The sequence below is a fragment of the Falco punctatus genome (genome assembly GCF_963210335.1).
Source record: "Falco punctatus genome assembly, chromosome: 12".
Classification (NCBI taxonomy): domain Eukaryota; kingdom Metazoa; phylum Chordata; class Aves; order Falconiformes; family Falconidae; genus Falco; species Falco punctatus.
The window spans coordinates 8,934,787-8,947,614 of NC_137592.1; the positions used below are offsets into that span (position 1 = coordinate 8,934,787).

A 12,828-nucleotide genomic window follows, 5' to 3' on the forward strand; every position below is an offset into this window, starting at 1 on the left:
GAAATAGGCAGGGGTTTTTTTTTTGGTTTTTTTTTTTGTTTGTTTGTTTTTTATCTCTCCCCACCATTAGAAACTTCAGACTTTGTATTTTTTTGGTCTGGACTCCATACTGTCCCTGATATAACTTGTAGGAATGTTTACTTCAAGTCCAGAGCCTGTTATGAGTTGCAGGCCTAATCAACAGCCTCTGTGAGAGATTATTAGAAAAGTGATTTAAGCTCTTCTCTCAAACTTTAGACATCTTCTCCAATCCTTCGCCTTGCAGGGCATGCGGTGAACCTCTTCTTAACCCCAGTTCTCTCCATCTCTCTGCTTCACAAGCTTTGGGATTTAGATCAACATACCTTACAATTTCAAAGGGTTTCAAATCTCCTGGAGCAGATTTAGACCTACAGAGTACAGACTCATGGCAGGCGCTTTTATTTTTGGCAACAGGTCCATTCAGAGGTGGTTCATTTAATGATCCTGTCTCTGGCTGAAGTTTCTGTTCCTCTACAACTCTCCCACAGTGAGGAAGTCTGATAGTTTAGCGTTTGGAAGCTAAATCAATAGCATACATTCATGAGGTTAGAGATCCGCAAGCATTAACGGGAGCAGTTCTTGTTCCCATGCCAGTAACTCTTGTGCATTAAACACTGAGTGAGAGACATTTGCTTGAACTAAAATGTATGTGGGAGTTCAGTGCTCATAGTTACTCCCTCTTCTGTAGTGTTAACTCGAAGGTATCAATTAGAATAATGATTATGCTGTTTAAACAGCACCTGTTTTTTTCTATTTTGAATTGGCACTTTAAAAGCCAGTGATCAAGTTATTGCTTTATTACCGTAGATCTGGTGAATATACTAACTAATGACTTTGGAATTTGATGTGACGTGAATGTTCTATTAATGCAGAGGAAAAATTAGGCTATCATTCCTGTCAAGCAAGAAACAAAGGAATGATAAATGGGTTGAATAGTTCTCCTAACTCCATGCAGTTTCATGCAAGTTTGAGGTACCACCCCGAGATTGTAATTTGAGGACTTATTTTTAGAATGAAAAAAGAATTAAGTGAGGCAGCACTTGCCATGTGTTAGATGCCTTCATTACCTAACGTTGTCATGGGACTTTCCTAGGCACACTTGACAGGAAAGTCTCGGTGTTTCAACTTCAGCATCCATCACTGGTGGTTACTACAGTGCAGTGTTGTGAATGAAAGTTAATGCCATGATTTGCACTACACTTCAGCTTTGGTTTGGTTGTTTTGGTTTCTTTTTGTAGTTGAAAAGACAGTAAAGCCCCCCTGCAATGAAATTGCATCTGCCAAAGGATAGGAAGCTGTTCTGTAGCAACTGCAGCATTTGTGCGAAGGACTGGCTTAAGGTCTTCTCTGCTTCAGGTACAGTTTAATGGAATGAATACTGCAACCATTTGTTCCAGAGATATATTAGTCTAAAAGGTTTCTTTATTGACTTTTTTTTCAGTGTTCCCTTTCTGTAATTTCTGTGGAGTTTAATTATTAGCCCCAGGTATCCTGGTTGAAATCCAGGCTATAAGAAATGGAGGTTTAAATTGAGACTTGTCTTTTGAAGTGCTGCAGAATAGTTTTAATATAGTTGCTATAATGTATGTTTTTCTGTTTACACTGTTGGGTAAATGAGACAAAAATGATAGCTTCTGTTTGAATTTTGGTATACGAAGTCAGAGTCCCAGAGCAAATGTCTATGTGATTAAAGTGGTACTGAAGCATTATTAAAACACTGTAATTTCAAATATTTTATGCTTTGTTTTGCATTTAGTCAATCTACAATGAATGCTTGTTACTTAATGTAATTCTAGTGCTTGCACTCTTCTGAAGTCGAAGAAACTTTTCATTGGTCCCTGTTGGCTTTGGATCAAGCCCTTGGTTTAAAGTATTGATTAAAAGAGAAACTCAATATGAATGGAAAGCCAAGAGAATTAATACAGTGAATGTGGTGAATTAGCAAAAAAAAAAAAAAAAAGAAAAAAAGCAGCTCCTAAAAAATTGCATTCACAAATGTAATATTTTTCCTTTGTTATGATGACTGTGGTTCCAGGTGCTTTATTTAAGTTGTGGCGTTGCCTGTACCTACCCAAATGCTTTTTTTTTTTTTTTTTCTTCCTCTTTATTCTTTTTCTAATAACTCTGCTGTTTAATACATTTTGTTTTCCTGGTAGTTATTAGATTGTTATGCAGTAAAACAGTATGAACAGAGGATACTTTAATTAATGACCGCTGCAGCTGTTTAACCTTAGAAGACTGAATACTGTAGTAGTGAAGATTGTCAAGCACCCCCATAAAAGATGAAGTGCCCACTGGAAGAACCAATGCTGTCACTTAAAATATGATAGCCTAAGAGGGAAAATAAGAACGGTTCAAGGTATCTAGATGCTATATTCCTGTCTTTCCTAAACCACAGTCCTCAATAATACAAATGCATGTTTTTAAAAGGAAAAGGGAAAAAAGAACTGAGCAGCTTCAGAAAACAGCTCCCTAAGGTCTGCCATATCTAAATACTGTGAATGGAAATTGCTGAATAAAATGAATGCAGCCTGTTTTACAAATCATATGCTGATTTACCTGGGGTTTTATATCCTTGGGAGGATTATGCGGCAGAGAAAACAACTCAAAAATAATATGAATCCAGAAAAAATATTACAGAACTTTGTTGAGCAAGCATGCTGTGTTTCAAGTCACGTTGATTGGACAGACCAGTGCATGTGGTTTAGAAACTAAATTTCTATTGAGTAAATAGTGGTTTATATATCCCTTAAGGTGTTTGACATTTCAACCATCCAGATGAGTAAAATAAAAACAAATTTGAAGGACATCTAAAATTGCAGTTCAGGTAGAAAGAGGAGTAATGACCGTATTATTCATCATAGCACTGCTCATTGGGGATTTGCTTAGTTTTTTATCTACAGCCAGAAATACAAAAGAGAAGGATGCATTTTAGGGATGTACTCCTGATCGTGGTTAGTTCTCTCTCTCTCTTCCACAACGTGGCCTCTTTCCTGTGCACCTCTTTCCTTTGGCAGACCTTCTGTGTCAGGAAGGTCTGTAACCCTCTTGACAGAGAAGCAGACCGCTGCTGAATTTATCACTTTATGAGGTTGCAAGGGAGACCCCTTCCTAACACATTGAAACCAAATGATCCTTGGCCTGGTCTTCCAGCAGGGAGAAAATTTTGAAGACTCAGTGTGCAGAGAAAGCATCTGTAACAGCAGAGGACCGTGTATTTTGGCTTTTCATTAGGTCAACCATCCCACTGGTGAAATTAAAATTTTGGAGTCTGGGGACAGAGGAGAAGAGAGAAGAGTTATATATGCTTATGGACACTACCCTATGGTTTAGTCATTCTCAAATTACTATCCGTATCTTCAAAAGGCATTTTATTGGCTTAAAGTGCCGTCCTGCTCATGTGAGGGGCCAATGGGAGATGCTGTTTTACTAAATGTGTATGTTTAACAATCATGAAACCCATCACTGAAGTGTGGGTCCTAGTATCCTATAGAAACTTCCACATTTTGGCTTACTAGAGGCACAATCCTACTCTCCCCAGCAGACAAAATGGAATCCAATACAGATTTACTTTCCTGTTCCTGAGAGCAGCCTTGTTTCAGAAAGAAGGGAAATATGCGACTAACAGAGAAAGCAAAAGTGTCACTGGGTGCATCTACACTGCTAAATAGAGAGGGTGATGAAGCAGCCTTGAGCGTTCCCCCAGCTTTGATTTGCAATGCTCCAGCTTGCTCTTTCAAAGACCAAGTCTGGGGCTGGCTGGAGAGCTAAATTGCTTCAGGAACTGCTTAAAAAAGATAGTAGGTGCAAGACTGCCGCAGGCTGGGCTCCTTCTATACACCATGACAGTTCCTGCTGTGTCTCCAGAAGACCTGCATTTTATGGTTTCAGTTAGTCCACCTTTTTCCTGAGAGAGCTTGTTCTCATTATCTAAAGTATAAAAGGGGGCTGTTTCCCCCATTTTGATACCCAGCGTTTGATGGCTTCCATTTCTGAAAAGTCTGTGGCAACTTTTGGTCCTCAGCTTCTTCTTTCTAAACAAGCACACACACAAAGACAAAAGAAAGAGGAATAGTTTTTTTTCGATTAAGAAGTTGAGATAAGCTCACCTTTCCTTGCAAAAGATTTGTGTTTTAATAAGCAGTTGTGTGTCTTTGCTGGCTTTTAGATTTTTTGTCATTTTGTCTGATCAATTAAGTTTAAGAGTCATAGCCAAAGAAGAATTATGTTGCTGGTCAGATATCTTTTAAAAATTTTCTTCCAGTTCAAGTTTGTCTGGCCTCACTGAAAAATCTGGAAATTGCTTTATATAGTCTGTGTTTTTAGGCAGAGGTGGTCAAGAATTTTCCAAGATGAGTTTTTTCTTCAGAGTTCACTAGTTCCTCACAAGAGAAATGTTGTCAAGGAATTTATTTTATATGCAGCTGATGGAGCTAAATAAGTGGCTGAGATCTACCAATTTATTGCCTGCTTTTTCAAGTTCAATAATTTCTTAATTTTCTCCCTGTTTATAGAGTTGATCGGTGAGCCTGGTCTGTTTCCATGAGTCTTTACAGTTAACATTTCAACACACTGTGAGAAGGGAAGAATGTATATTCCGTAATAAATATCAGATAAATACTTGATAAATAAACCAACGTGAAAAAATTAGGTTTTCTTCATATCAACTTATCAACAGGAAAAGTAGTGCTTTATTCAGGAATGAGTGTGTGAAGTTTTGATACACTATCAAAAGTATATACTTCTGATTTTTCTGCACTGTTATTTTATTTTTACTGGGTAATAAAAGTGTCTTTGTGCATCCCTAATGATGTTGTTGAATAGAAGACCAATGAGAATATGCCTAATAAATTAAAAAATAAGTTTTGTTCCTGTATTCAAAGGGGAGTTTAATAAGTTTTTCACACAGTAAACAGTAGTGAGTTTATGAACAATCCTACCATGCTTCTGGTGAAGGCTATGTAAATTACACTGATGCATATTTATTCATGTACTTCTTGTGGGAATATATTTAGGGACCTATAAGCATATATCAGAATTTGTTACAGGGAAGGGAACTTATGAGGAAGGCTTAATATCCCAAGAGTGGAATTAAGGTGAAATTAACAAGTAATTGAAGTTATCTTTGATCATGATTTTTCATTCCCTTTTTTTCCTTGCTCTAAGGAAGTGAATATTTTTCATGTTCAGCAGAGCAGTACAATGCTGCACAAAGAAGCATAATGCTGAATTTTCATAATAATGTTTGTAATGCAAATGAGGGACACTTCAAAAACAGGTTGATTAGCATTTCTTAATAAAATGCCAGTCTCCTCCTTTTTCTTCATTAATTCTATCAGCAGATGACATAGCTAGATTTTAACATTAGTAAACGTGAAGTGTGTGGTGTGGTGGCTTCTCATGATACAATTATTTGGTGGCTCTAAATAGTTTCAGATTGTGTGTTTAAAACAGTTCCTCCAGCACTAAAGCATTACAGTGAATTAATGAGCAGCTTGTCACCTCTGGGACCTTTCCTTTGAAATCCCGTCCGGCTTAAAGTGAACTCCTACCATGTCAGGCCAGCAGCTGGTAAAAGGTTAGAAAATGAATGAGCTCCAGGGACATTGCTGAACTTCCACAGGAGCATATATTTACTTTAGTGCTGTTTTTCAGAGATCAAACCTGGGGAAATACAGAGCTTCCTCCCACAGACTGCATCAGCCAGCTGGAGCATTCCCCCATTGCGCGGCTCTCAGTAATGTGCTTTGCTCTCCTGTCCTTGCCTTCCCCAGCTTCTGCAAGGGAGGCAGAGCAACCTGAGCAAATGAACTGCCTTCTCCTTCCTATGGGTCATTTAGGCTTTTTCCTAATTATTTTTTGTCTTCTGCTTTTTAATTGCCAACACTTCATCTTGTTCCCTCTTGTCCTTTATTTCCTTTTAAAAATAATTTATTCCCTTCTTTATCTCTCAAATCTTGCTTTCCCCTAGTGTGCGGGTTTTTATTCTCCTTTTCCTCTGTTGTTTCCCGGTGGGAGACCCAACAAGCCATCTCACACTCCACACTGGGTGCATCTTTCCTCCCCTGCTAGACACCTGTGAGGAGGTATCTGCTGCCCTTTTTTCTTCCCATCAGAGAGACTTCAGAGAATGAAATGCTTGTTGTGTTGCTTTGATTTTTAGAGGAGAAACAGGAGTGACATTGAGCTTTAAGTAATAGCAGTTGGTGAGTGTAAGTCTCTGCCCAGTTCTGATTCCAGTCGAGCATTGGTTTGCTGGTCAAATTTCTTTTTCCTAACTGCGTAAGGCAACAACAAACTGAGTCTTCAGCGTCATTATTTAAATAACATGTGCACCTTATGATAAGCATTCAGATTGCAAAACTGAACTTGGAAATTTAAAAGCCATGGAATAATAGAACTGTTAGGGTTGGAAGGGTCCTTTAAAGGTCAAGTAATCCAACCCCTCTGCAGTGAGCAGGAGCATCTTCAACTTGATCAAACTGCTCAGAGCCCTGTCCAGCCTGACTTTGGAAGAACGGAAACTCCTTACTGTCCCTGGAGAAGTACTGAATTGGGGATACTTTAATCTGTTCTGATTTTTGGTTCTTAATGCTGTCTTGCTAGTGGTTTCTGGCAGGAGGCTGGATCATCGTCATCAGACTGTGTAACTACCTAACATAACTCAACATCTTGTTTCTTCTAAGATTCTACATGGGATAATATTTTTTCCCTCCAGATTTGAACATAGCAATAATGTATTACTCTTCCTCTTACTAAGATGGTCCTGGAGTCTCATCTTTGTTAGTAAACCATCTTGACAATATTCTTCCTTTCATGTGTGTTGATTTTGGTTAGGTAAATCATCAAAAGCCTGTTAGTAGCCATTTCTTAGTCCTTCTGTCTCAGACAACCAGTTGCCATTTAATCTGGTTGTGAATTACCACTCAGCAATCAAGCCACAGTTTGCTGCGTGCCAGGCAGCTCCATCCTCTGATTTCTCTTACAATACTGCAGGGGTTTTGTATGGAATTCTCTTTTTTCAGTAATAGAGTCACTTAAACTTTAGACATTTAGGATAAAACAATGATTTGTGTTACTGGTGATAACTTAAGCTCTTTGCTGTTGATATCGAGTTGGATCCTAACCATTGTAAAAGTAATTGTAGCTCTCACAGGCTGCACAGTTTTACAGCCCAGCAGGTTAATTTGTGTGTGGCAAGTTACATTTATGGCATTTAGTTGTGCTCTTTTTAAATTTGATTTGAGAGAGTGTGGGGGAGTTGTATTTTTAACAATGATTGTTGCTAAATGAGTTGAGTGAAGAACATTAATTTGTAGAAATACCTTCATTTAGAGAAAAATGTTGCACTTTTTTTCTTCGTTTTTGTTTGGAATTAGAACCACAGAAAAGTCTGGGTTGGAAAGGACTTCTGGTCTGACATTCTTTTGCAGGCTTTAGATTTCAGGCCTTAGATTAGGTTATCGAGGACGTGACCAAACTGAGCCTTGATTATTTCCAGCAAGCAGATTCCACCACTTCTTCAACTGATCTATTCCAATGCTCAGTTGCTCTCACAGTGAAGAATTCTTTTCTTATATCCAGCTGTACTTTCCCCTGAAGCAACTTGTGCCTGTTACCTCATGTTCTGTCAAAATACATCCTGATGAGAAGAGTACCTCTGCTTTTCTGTAACTACGAATAATAATAATAAAAAAGAATAAGAATAGATCTTCTGAGCCTTTTCTTCTCAAGCACAGTTCCTTCAACTCTGCAGTTCTCTAATCATCTTGGTGGCCCTTCACTGGACCCTATCCAATTTTTCAATATCTCTCTTGAAATGTGGAGGGACCAAAACTGGATATGATACTCCAGGCATGCCCTAACATGTGCTGAATAGAATACAGTAATCACATCCCTTGACCTGCTGCAGGTCCAGGACATGGTTTGTCTTCATTACTTCAAAGGTGCTCTGCTGACTCACATTCACTTTGCCATCTGCCAGGACCTCCAAGTGTTTTACAGCAGAGCTATTTTATGGACTTGTATGTGTCCAGTTTGTACAGCTGTCCCTAACTCAGCTCTCCTCTACTACTGCAGGCATCTGTAGCCTTTTTAGTATGACTTGTATTGGATCATGACTATTGCAGCGGAAGTTGCTGGGAGGGAATTACTTTAACTGTGAATGTCTTCTGGAGGGAGGGTAGGATGTGTACACACTCTCCCCCCCTTCACCTGAGTGCTTTGATACTAATGGAAGGAACTGGTGGTTTCATTTCTTTATGCTCACAGAAGCAATCTGTTTTCTGATCAGAAAGATACTGTAAGACCACGAACTGTTTCTGCGTTGCCTAAAAATACCTGCCTGGCCTCAGACACTCACTACTGGGAGTGCTGTTTGCAGAATATTGAACTTGCCAGGCTCTCATCCTGTCTGGCTTATTTTTGCCAGCTGACCTGCTGATGTTGCCTATTCTCCAAGCCAGGCATTCAGAACCCAGCTCCAAATCCAGAGACGGGGGCTGCGTTAGCATGACCTCAGCTTCCTCGGCAGGGCCCAAGGGCTCAGTGTCAGCACTGGGGGGGTTCAGGCCCACCTGGACCAGAGCACCAAGCGATCTCCAGTCACTTGTGAAAGATCTGCTGTACTTCTCACAGGGCCTTACCTAGGAAGGCAAAGTGAGAGGAGGAAGCGAGGGGAGGCACTGTGCAGCCTCCCCAACCGCCCGGTGTTACGTTTGTTCATTCTCTGCCACTGTCTCCAGCAGCTTCATTACAGAGGTTTTCTTGGGTCATAGGCAGCAGATCAGCCTTTGTGCTGCTCCGTCAACAATTACGTTACAGATGAGTACTGCCAAAATTCTGATCATTTACTGAGTTGACAGTTGAATGCATTTGCTCAGTGGAAGCAGGGTTGTGCAGCCTTCCATGTTAAGGCGAAACAGCTGAAAGAGCTCTGGGAGGATAAGCTAGCTGAGAGTGAGAGGCTGGGAAGGGAGGACTGCTGAGCCGCAATAGAAACTCCACCGGCTGACCAAGAAAATGCAGTGATGTACCTTCTGCTCTTGCCCATCCTTTTACTCAAAGCCTAACAGCTAGATGTGTTGTCAGGTGTCTGGCCAGGTTTTCAACATGACGGGTAAAAAAAAAAAAGGTTGCTCTGCGTGTTTTTTTTTTTTTTTTTTTAAGAGAAATAATAGCCGTTATTATTGATCGAGAAGTGCTTTATATCTGAACTACTTTCAGAGTCTGTGGCTCTATCAATGCCCTGTATTACCTGACACAATAATTAGGTAGGACTCTTGATAGATGGATGATACCGGGCCAACCTCCCCGTTAAGCCTGTGGGCTCTTTGCATGATTGGATTAAGTCAGTTTCTAATGGGATCTTTTTCCATATCACAAGCCAGGCTCAATACAATGTAATCATGGAAAAGCAGCTAGAACGCTAGCATGGCTAGTTACAATGAAGTGAAAAATCAGCTTCACTTATTCTTAGGTTGTTGCAGTAACTTGTTTTAACAATTAAAAATTAATTCAGGCAGGACCTTCTATGAAGAGATTATAGTGTTGCTGAGAGTCAGAGCTAGGAAGTTTTCCTGACTCCCCTTAAAGCTGTTGGAGAACCAAGGGATGATCACCATGGAGTCTGATAGATTGAGAGGCACTCAGCATATTCAAAGTCTGAACTGGACATTCAGAACTTGACTCTGGATGGCTTTTTATTTGTATGGAGGGGAAAGAAATAAGGAAAATACGTAATTATGGCAAGTTTTAATTTAGGCTTGAGACGACATTATCTTAGCCAGTTTATTAACATTCACCACTCGGCAATGGTTTGGTTATATGGTTTATTTCCAATAAATTTTCAATAATAAAACCAGAGACCACTTCTCTGGTAATGAGAAAAGCCCAGTGCCCATTGTCAGTAATGGAGCAGAAGCAGTCCTTTTTTTGCTGTAACTTTCAGTTTCAAATTACTTTTCCTTCTCTTATTTTTTCACTCTTAAGTTAAAACATATTAAAAATCACGCTGACATTGTTCAATAAGTTAAATGTTCAGAAACAGGACTAATTCGATTTATGTTAGCTGTCCTATGGGGGAGCATTGCTTTGCTTCTAGGTATAAAGGAAGGCTAAAGAAAGTTAAACTGTTCCCATATATTCCCAGTATTATACTCCATCTGTATTTCCCATACTGGAATAGAGGTTGGCCCAAGACCCAAGGGACTGTGTCTTTGCAGCCTACTGAATTCTAGGCCAACCTCTTCGTGATGGGAAGAAGACAGATGTTATCATATCTTGATCATGACACCAAAAAGGACCTGAAATGCCCTGTTTACCCTGACCATGCCCTTACCAGAGCCAGGCAGGGATTTGTTAAATAAAGGCAGTAGCTAGACCAAAGGGGAAAGCAAGCATTAAATATTGTCCTGAGTTTGATCGTGAAGTTACAAGAAAGCTGGAATATATTGAACAGGTAGGTGATGGATAGTAAATTCCTGCTAATGATGTATTTTGGTAAGCAACATAAACCTCTCCAATTCATTTTCTCCATGATTCATTTTGATAAAATTTTCTAGAGGACTTATATCTGGGCTAATAACAGCACTGGAGAATCAGTTTGCTACTGGTGAGTAGGAAATTGTATCTGGAAGGGCATGGTAGGAAGTGGGATCCATTTCATCAATTTCTTAGGAAATTAAGTTTTAAATTAAAATAAAATTAATTTATCTTCCTAGAGATAGGCCTGTAGAGGCTTACATTTGGGAGATTATCATCAAACATCCACAAACAGATGGCTCCCATGTTTCTTTACTTACAACCTACCCAAGCAGAGAAAAAAAAAAAAAACAAACCAAACAACAAATCAGCACTACTGCTGTCTTGTTGGGGAGCTGTAGAATTGACAAGGGTCAGGGCAGGTTGTGTGTTGTGGGGGTTCCTGCTGCTCACAACTATTGGAGTTATTCATGGTGAGAAAGACCTACAATCAGTGGTGGAGGAAAACACTCAGCTAAGGGTGAGGTAACAAAAACACTCAGCTAGTCAGGAAATGTAACTGGTTTGTCCCAATGACATCTTTTTTCACAAAAAAGATAGTTTTTTTCTATTGGAAAAGGCAGGGTTTTTTTCTTTAGTCTTTTTATTATTCTTTTTTTCTTAAAAACAAATAAACACCACTCCCTAAAGAAATCCTATCTAAAAAACCTCTGTAAAATCAAAACAGTTTCCTGAAACAGTATTGCCAATCTAGGATATTTATACTGACTCAATTTTATCTCCATGGTTGAGGGAAGAGAATATTGAAATACATAAGTATATCTCAGTGTTTGGTATTTTATATTTTAAAAAGTTAACATTCTGGGAGCTATCATTAAAAAGATGAATATTTTTTGAACGTATGTATAAGTGGTAAGTGTTGTGGTCTGATCTGGAAGAAATTACTTGGTCCCCTGTTGAGCTAGAAGCCCCAGCAGAGCTAGGGAAAGTGTGAAGTTCCACACTTCAGAATCGCTCTTTTCCCCCAAAACACTCCTGTCACATGTCTTTCCATATTTCTCCTAAAGCATTTGCTAGCATGTGCAAAATACCCAAAATGTCTGGTTCTTTTGAAAATCATCCTTTCTAAACCAAGGTTCAATGTTTTTCCACAGATGCAGAGTTAGATTTATGTGTGGGTTTTTATAGAATTTATGCAGGGTTTTTCATAGACTCATAGAATGGTTTGGGTTGGAAGGGACCTTAAAGACCATCTGGTTCCACCCCCCTGCCATGGGCAGGGACACCCCCCACCAGCCCAGGCTGCTCCCAGCCCCATCCAGCCTGGCCTTGAACGCTGCCAGGGATGGGGCAGCCACAGCTTCTCCGGGCAGCCTGTGCCGGTGCCTCGCCACCCTCACAGTAAAGAATTTCTTCCTAATATCTAGTCTAAACCTTCCCTCTTTCCACTTAAAGTCATCAACTTTTGTCCTGTTGCTACAGGCTCTTGTCAAAAGTCCCTCTCCAGCTTTCCTGTAGGACCCTTTAGGTACTGGAAGGCTGATACAAGTTTTCTAAGTGAAGAGTTTATATTTGCTCTCAGTTTATGCTCGGTAGACATTTGGGAGTGCTCAAACCCTCCCCCTCTCTTCATTTCACGCTTTCACTTCCACAAAGCTTGAAACACTACAGATATGCCAGAGAAACAGAAACTGCATTTTTAAGTGGAGAAGGAGGGGAAAAAAAAGCTAAGATCAAATATCGTTCACTGCTGCAGTTCGGTGTGAACAGCTGGAGGTGGCAGACAGAAAATGGAAGAATTAAAATAATCCTACATTTGCATTCATAAAACCATGGAAAGAGACTTTGTCTTCAAAACTACCCAATCCTGATATGTGCGCAACCAGGGCAGAAAATAGATTGGAGGCAAACACTGACTAAGAATGTCAGTTTGGTTAAAAAAACGGTGAAGTAAAATATAAGGGAAGAATATTGAAAAGAAACATGTTGAAGGATAAAAGCTGGCGCTGGAAAGCAGTCTAATGCATTGAGGTATTGATCCAAAAAATGCCCTATAAGCTTTGCAAAGAAAGACGTGATGCTTTGGTTTCCATGGAGCGTACAGGTATGATACTTGTGAAACCATTCAGATCAAGGGAAATAAATGTATCTTAAATCTATTAAAAAGATGAAGCTTCTGTCGTTTTCTAAACACAAGTTACTACACATTTCACCATACTTGAAATACAATCCCGATTTAGGGATCACTAGGACCTGGGACTACAGATCTCGCTTGATGTGGTCATCTAAATTCTGAGAATGTTGTGCATATAAATTTAGGAAATG

The 12,828-nt window shown here is 39.6% G+C and overlaps 1 protein-coding gene across 2 annotated transcripts in view; it reads left to right on the forward strand.

The window, feature by feature from the left end:
• MACROD2 (mono-ADP ribosylhydrolase 2) overlaps positions 1–12,828 on the forward strand; it is a 936,136-nt gene that overhangs the window by 404,793 nt on the left and 518,515 nt on the right. The gene's annotated exons all lie outside the window — the stretch shown is intronic.